Raw genomic sequence first — 7,815 nt, 5'->3', positions numbered from 1 at the left:
TGTCCTTGTCTCTCCTCCCTGACCACAGAGCCCCTCCCTTCCTCCTCTCCGCCCTCTGGGCTGCTGACCAGACCCCCGGGTTCCCAACACTGCTGCCCATCCGTCACCCCCACCCTCAGCCCCTGGGGGCCTATCTCCCAACAAGGCTCAAGGTAAATGCTTTGTCGGGCTCCTTGCCCCCATCCCCCACTCCCTCCCCACCAGGCGCCAGCTCCTCGGGCCCTCCTGCCCAGCCTTCCACCCCAGCAGATGGGTTTCTGCAAAGTGTGGGACCCCTGGGGGGTCCGCACAGTGCCCCCACCACCCCTTCCCAGCCCTGCACCCACAGCCGCCTCCCAGCCCCGCGGGGACAGGCATCCGCGGGGTCTTGGCACGTGCTAGAGTGCGCAAGCTCTGGGCAGAAGCAGGGACAGGGGGCCCCCCTGCGCTTGGCGCCCATGTCTGTTTACTGGTCCAGCCCCAGGCCCGCGCCGCCCCCTGAGGACCCGGCTGCCCGTCTGTGTCCGGCCAGGTGTTTGGTGATGGAGCACGGGCTCCCGGAGGACAAGGCCCTCACTGTCTGCTTTATGTAGGCGCAGTGCTGACAAGGGGCAGAGTACCCACAGTGACCGCTTCCAGGAAGTGGCTCGGGGTGGTGGGGGCCGCCGAGGAGCAGGCCCCTTCCCAGCAAGCCGGCCTGCAGGTGGGCTTCCAGGAAGGGGCCCCCGCGGGGTCCCCTCACCCCTGGAAAAGGGCCAGTCACGTCACCAGGTGCAGGCTTGGGCGAGGTGCAGAGAAGGGAGGGAAGGAGTCAGCGAGGGAGAGGTGGAGAGGCAGGGGCGGCCTAGCGTGGAGACTGCAGCCTCGGGGAGGCCCGAGCTAGCCACGCTCCTTCCAAAACTTCCCATCCCCCTCTGCGGGGGGGTCACACCATCTCTGCCGGGGCCCTCCGCTCTCTGGGGCTTCTCGGGCACATGCACACACAGACCCTGAAAACGGGAGGGTGGCGGGGAGCCGGCAGAAGGACACCCTTCGGATGGAGTCCCTGCCACGACCAGTGGCTGAGCCTCCTGTCCCCCTGATGGTGAGGGCCGCATGGGGCCTCTGGCCAGGGCCCCCTGTCCCTCCGCTCTGGGAAGAGGGAAACCATTTGTCTTCCCTGGAGCCTGTGGTGGGAGCGAGGGACCCACCCTCTGCCCGGCCCAACCCTGTGTTTTTTTTTTTTTTTAGACTTCCCAGGGTGTATTGTAGTGAGACCCCAAATGTCATGTTAGGCCTGCTCAAGAGTTCATTTCCTTTGTATTGTTGGAATTTTTTCTGCCCCCATTCAGTGGTATGACAAGTGTCTTGACTCCACCCCGCCCCCCAGCTGTCCATAATCCCTGCCTGAAAGTGGGCTCTTGGGTCATTAAATCCGTGTGGAGACACAAGCCTCACAAAGGCCCAGGACACACACACAGCAGGGCTCAGATGTCCACCCTCCAGGGACAACCGGCCCCCACATGGGGCTGGGCCACACAAAAGCCAGCAGACCCCACAGAGCGCCCCCAAAGAGGACGGGGCCCCGTCCATGCCTCCAGCGCCCCAAGCAGAGGCTCACTCACAGGACTGTGGACGCACGCAGCCCAGGGCTGCACAGCCCGGGAGCACGCAGTGAGCTGCCTGAGCCCGTGCACGCAGGGCCACGCGGGCCACGAGGGACGTGCAGACACACAGACTCTCACCTGTGGACATGGGAATGGGGGGGTCTGCAGGGACCCCCGCTTGTTGAGACTTGTTCCCTCAATGCCGGATGATTGGCTCAGCTGGGGGAGGGTCTGGGTTGAGGACCCCCTCCCCCAGTTTTGTTCCCCCCCCCCACCCCGCCACGGGGCCTCCGGCGGGGTGGGGGTGGAGGGCCGGCCAAAGCCCTGGGCTCAGTCTTCCCCAGACCTCCCCCACACCTTTGCTGCCCCCCCACCTCCCCCCCCCCCCCCCCCGGCGCCCGCCCGAGCCGGGGCAGGGGGGAGTGAAATCCAAGCCCCTGTTTGCTGGAGACACTTAACTCAGCACAGGGGCATTTTGAAAGCGCCTCTGGGTGGCGGGGGCGCCGGGAGCCTGTCTGACAGCCTCCGGAGCCCCTTCTCTAAAAAGCAGGAAATCGGGTTGGGCCAAAGGTAAACACATTCCAACCTGGCTGTCCCTGCTCCATGGAGGGGCTCTGTCAGTGTGGGGGTGGCCACCTCTGTTTTCCCAGTCCCTGGGCGAGGGGGGGGCTCGTGACCTGTTTGCCGAGCCTTGGCCTGCGGATCCTGCCCCAGCTGCTTCAGTCCAGCCCACAGGGGGCAGGGGACAGGCTGCCCCTCACCTCTCCTGCACGCCCCGGACGCTGGCCCTCCCCACACGCTCTTCCCTCCTGGTCCTGCAGCCCCAGAGCAGAGCAAATGGGGAGGGGTGCAGGCCTGGGGTGGCCCCAGCCCTGTGCATTCAGAGGGGACAAGGGGCATGGCTGTGGGCAGCCCTGGGGGGACAGAGGCAGGCCAGGCACTTGGGGCCCCAGGCATTCTCCCCCAGGTGGGTGTGGAAAGGGGCGACCTCACCCTCCCGCATTCCAGACCAGATGCACTCCGGTTCCCAAGTAGGCCTCGGGGCCCCAGGTCAGAGTGGAGGTGTGCTTGTGACTCACGCCCCAGGTGACAGGAGACCACAGTCCCCAGGCACTGGCCCCACTGACTTTGGGGCCTCAAAGGATGGCCCACCATTTCCTGGGGCCCATGATCCCCGTGTTCCCCAGAGCATCCCTCTGGCTTCTCCCACCTGAGCTGGCCACACCACTGTCCCCCCACCACCCCGGGAAGCTGGCCCAGGGGGCTCCAGCAGGGACGGGTGTTTATAATAAGGGCCGTTTACAGACCTCACTCCACACCTAAGGGACCAGTTCCCTCATCTCACAGGCCAGTGGGCCTGGAGACAGACACAGCAGCCTGTCACTGAGCGCTGCCCCCGGCCCCAGGGTGGCTCCGGGGGATGGCGGAGGTGCTCGGGAGACCCGGAGGGCCCCGCACGAGGCCTGCCGGCCACCTTCCTCCCTGGTGTCCACCTGCCTAAGGTAGTACCAGAAATCCTGAGGGCCCCACTCTTGATCCCCAGTATGGGTCTGGTGGGGGAGGCGGGGGTCCCAGACACGTGAGGACAGGGGGGAGTCTGGCGGGGATCTTGTGGGGGCGGCACGGTGCTGTGGGCCCAGAGTCAGGGCGGCCCAGGAAAGGCCCCAGTGCCTTTGCCATCCGGTCTTTGTCAGCCAGGCAAGGGGCCAAGGACCCCAGCCTCATTTCCACAAGCTGCTCCCTCACGCTCCCAACGTCCGCACCCCCAGAGGCAGAGGGCTATCAGCCTGGGGTCCCCAACCCAGCTGCTGTCCGCACCCCCAGAGGCAGAGGGCTATCAGCCTGGGGTCCCCAACCCAGCTGCTGTCTTGCATGGGGACCCCAACCACCATCTCCTGGGGGCTGCACTTGCAAGCCAGGCGCAAACCCAAGGCCAGACACCAGCAGGACATGGCCCCTCACCCGTCCTTCACCTGCGTCCTCTCCCCCCTCCCCTTCTCTGTTGCTTCAACCCAGCCCCCCCTACCCTCCGCCCCTCCCTGGTGCAGCCAAATTCTGTGCATGAGAGGGGCCAGCCCTCCTGGCCTGGGCTGCACGGCCCGACCCAACCGCATGGCAAGCCCACTCCCCTAGATGATTCTGCAAACGAATCCCCTAGACCAGGGGTCGGGGCAGGGGCTCAGGGAGGCCCAGGGGTGCCGTCCCGGAGCCAGTTAGTGCAGCAGGACAGAGCTGAGGGGAACTCGGTGTTGTCTGGCTTCTGTCCCATTGCGGAGAGCTCCCTCGGCCACCCCCACCCCCCACCCCTCCCCGCAGGGGCCCTGGCCCCACAGACCCCTCCCCGCGCCTCACCCCATGTCTCCCTCCCTCCGTCAGCCCACCCCGCAGGCCCCTCCCCGTGTCATATGCCCTTCCCTGCCCACCCCTCCTCATCCACCCCCATGATTCCTCCGCGGCCATAACAGCTTCCTGTCTCATGTGCACCCCCGGGTCCCCTCCCCTTCTGCGTGCCTCGTCTCACCTCATCCCTGTACCCCCCCCGTCCCTGTGACCCCCCCCTGTCCCTGCGCCCCTCCCCACCACGTGCCTCTCCCCACCTTCCGCCCTTCCCATTCTTCGTGTTCCCCACCCCGTTCCCATATGCCTTTCTCATGTCCCCATCCCACGCCCGCCCCCAGGCCCATCTCCCCCGCCCCCAGGCAAACAGCTCGGATTCCAGAGTCCCTGAGACAAATTGCTGTAACTGTGTTTATTGATGAGTCCAAGGCTTCTGCTGAAGCCCTGGTGAGGAGGGGCACAGAGCGAGCGGCTCTACAGTGGAATTGCTTCAAGGTCTGCTCGGTGTTAGGAGCTTCCAGACTAGGCAAGGGGGGGTTGGGGCCTCACACGCTCGGCCGCACCCGGGCACCCCCAGAGGTGGACGGCAGGCGGGCGCCGCAGAGGCCAGGCACACTCAGCAGTTCGCTTGCACACTCGCTCGGGGACTCAAGGCCAGTTCCACGACTCCAAACCAGTGCAAACGACTTAGTGCAAATTGAATTCAGGAGGGACAGGGAAACAGAGTCATGGCGGCTTTGAGTCTCCCGGGCAAAAAGGAAAGCAAAGAAAGGAAATGAGAGAACAGAGAAAAGGAAGAAGAGAAGAAGGGTGAGGGGCGTGGGGGCGTGGCGGCTGGTGGTCGCCTGGCCACGGCAGGGTGGCCACGGAGATGAAGTTGCCAGGCGGGGGGGGGGGTGACGGTTGCCACGGGGGCTGCTCATTGCTGACGGTGGTGCTGTCAGGCTGATCTCGTTCCTTTAGCTTAACCTGTAGAGAGTGAGTGACAAGACACATGAGTGGGGCCGGGCAGGGCGGCCGGGGAAGCTTCTGGAACAAGGGCGCCCGCACTCACCTTCCAGAGCCTATTCCTGAGTCAAGTAGTGTAGTGGTTCCAGAATGCAGCATATTCTTGAGTCAGAGCTAGAAGGACTTGAAGAAGTCCCATTTCCAAGGCCCAGGCATGAGCTGGGTAGCACCATTTCTGCAGGCGGGGAGAGAATCAGGGCCGGGCACCAGCGCCCGAGCCCGCTCCCCCGCGGTGGCCGGGGGGCTCCTCACCTTGTCATTTGGAGGGTTCTAGAGAGCAGCAGTGTGTTGACTCCTTCAAGAAGGCAAAGGAACGAGACCTGTAGGTGTTCTGACTCCCCATGGTACCAGCCTAGAATGTTCTATGGAAGAAAGAGTGCTCGTGACTGATGCTTTGCGGGACGGTTGGCCTGGAGGGGCCGTGCCTCACACCTGCACTTACCAGGAAGGCCGGACGGCATCATGTCCATCCTCACCATCACACCGGACCATGTCATACCCCTCTGAGCGCAGCCTCGCGCCCGGCCTTCGGTGGCTGGAGGGCACGTCACCCGTACTGGAGACCTGGCTGTGGGGACGGAGAAGGGGGTTGAGTGGGCGCAGAGAGCTGGGGGTGGGGTTGGTGTCAGGCACGCCGCCAGCAGGCTGGGCACTCACCCCTGTCTCCAGTCTGAGCCTGGAGGCACCGATCCCTGCTCCTTCGTTGCCCGCAGAGGCCCGCCTTGGCCTCGGGCTCCGGAGGCCAGTGCCTCCCCTGGCTCGCCGCCAGGCTCCTGCTTTTCACCCCTGCCTGCGCCCCGACCTCCCACCGGAGCTCCCATTCACTCTGCCCCAACCTTCTCGCCTAGTCCGGCCTCGCCGGTGCCCTTGACTCCCCTGGACGCTGTCCTGTCTGCCATGCCAGACCCAGGGCTGAGCGGTGAGGGCATACGGTGTCACCAGGTACACCCTCTCCCCGCCAGCGCCTGGGTCGCAGTGCCACGTGGGAACGGCCGTCCGCAGGCTGGGCCCCCAACAGCCTCCTTGCTGCAGAAATCTCTCTGGAGCCCGTACCTGCGGCCGCCCGCTCCCTCCGGGTGACGTCCTTCTGCGGGTCACCCCGCGCACTGCTCCTTCTCTCCCGCTCACCAGCCCTCGAGGCTCCGACTCGGGCCTTGGGAGGCCCGTGCCGGAGCCACTCCTGTACCTTCTACTAAATGAATTTCGGTGGGTGAGATGTAGTGACGGCTGGGGACCCTGCTGCGTCCTGAGTCCCCACCTCATCCTGTCCGCCCCAGGCCTGGTGCCCCCCACAAGCTGGATCCCCTCAGCCACCTGTCACCTCCCGTGCTGGCAGCCCTGCCTCATCTCCCGCCCGCTCTCTTGAAATGCTCATCCTGCCTGGGAAGGGCGCATGGCCCCCCCAGCCTGCACAGTCTCAGCTCCCCCTGAGACGATGTCACCTGTCCTGACCACCCTCCTTCATCCTGCCGCTCTGCCAGGAGGTCAGCCACCTCTCCTCGCTGCTCCTTGCTCCCTGCAACCTCCTTCTTGCAGAAGGCCAGCAAAGCAAGGCCCAGGGAGGGGAGGGGACTCACCTGGCCGACAGACCGCTGTCCTCACTTACCCACGGCTGCCAGCAACAGCCCAACTGCCCCAGGTCCTGGGCGAACCCCTCGCCAGCTCCCCTTGTCCACCAGCCGCCACGACCTGAAACCAAAACTGACCGGGATGAATGTCTGGCTCCCCCCTCTTCCCTCGACACCCCTGGCTTGGGCCCACCACATGCCATGCCGATGTCACCCAGACTCCAAGACACCTGGGACCCCCACGCCACACTCCCGCCAGGTGCCCACCAGCCCTGCCCAAGCCAGCCCCTCAACCCTCGGCCACTCCTGCCAGACTCCAGATTTCCAAGGTGATCCTTGGCCCACTCAAGCTTCCCTGCACCCTGTCCCCATCTTCCCCTGGTTGCCCCCAGTACCCCACGCTTCCCTGGTTACCCCTCGGCACCCCCGCTTCCCCAGTTTCCCCCGAACCCCCCCATCCCACCCCACCCACCACCCCCTCCCGCACCCTGCTCTCCGGCCCTAGCCCGGGCTTTTTCTAACTGGAGTGGCCCCGCCCAGAATTCCCGCCCCTGCCCTGCCAGCCAATCAGAGTGGGGACCGTGTTCGGGGCCACCGCAAGGCCCACCTCCACCCCAGACCGGTCCAGCGCACGTTCCTCACCCGTCCCAGAATTCTCCAAAGACGGCATTCTCCACACCCTTGCATTGGCATCCCGTAGACAGGGCCTGGCATTGTCCCCAAATGTCCCCCTCCCCTCGGGTCGGAGCAGTCGGGTCCCCTCGGGGCAGACCATGCACACTGCTGCCCGTCCAGCCCGAGCGCAGCGAGTTCCCTCTGCTCCCAATGGGCGTTCTGGCCGCGGGCTCCGTGGGCTTGTGCGGCTCTCAGGGCCCCCCTCTCCCGCCACCGTGGCTGAGACCCCCCACTCACCCTAGGGCCCCAGGAGTCCACGGGGGGCAGTCACATGGGGGTGAGGGTAGGGGATGAGGGCTCAGTTTGGGCCACGGGAAGCACCCAGGGGTCTCAGTAGGTCAGGGTGCGTGACGGATTCCGGCTCCAGCACCGTCCAGTTGACAGTGGCTGTTGGGGCCAGAGCGGCTTCCACAGGGTGGGCTTCCCACTGCGGTGGGGGGCGTGCTCCAGGTCCCTGACCGCCGTGTTCCCGTCACCCGGACAAGGCACACCCGCCAGGTTCCCGGGCTCACAGGCGCGCTCTGGTGACTAGCGCCCTGAGCCCCCACCCACCTGGGGCACCGCCGGCTCAGGAACCGAACAAAGACCCGAGAGCTTCAAGATACCCAAGCTGTACCCTTGGCCAATCTGTCCCTGGAGTGACCACCTCGGCCTTACTGGGG

At 65.6% G+C, this 7,815-nt stretch overlaps 1 long non-coding RNA gene across 1 annotated transcript; it reads right to left on the bottom strand.

Annotated features, from left to right (window-relative positions):
- Positions 1-4,299: 4,299 nt before the first annotated feature.
- On the bottom strand, positions 4,300-6,944 carry LOC113914413. The gene is made up of 5 exons (XR_003517452.2): positions 5,568-6,944; positions 5,353-5,478; positions 5,163-5,272; positions 4,957-5,085; positions 4,300-4,871 (listed from the first exon to the last, which is right to left on the bottom strand). It is a non-coding gene; the product is annotated as an uncharacterized LOC113914413 (long non-coding RNA).
- Positions 6,945-7,815: the final 871 nt, after the last annotated feature.

Source organism: Zalophus californianus, chromosome 11 (assembly GCF_009762305.2).
Source record: "Zalophus californianus isolate mZalCal1 chromosome 11, mZalCal1.pri.v2, whole genome shotgun sequence".
Lineage (NCBI taxonomy): Eukaryota > Metazoa > Chordata > Mammalia > Carnivora > Otariidae > Zalophus > Zalophus californianus.
This window is presented reverse-complemented; position numbering and strand designations above follow the sequence as displayed.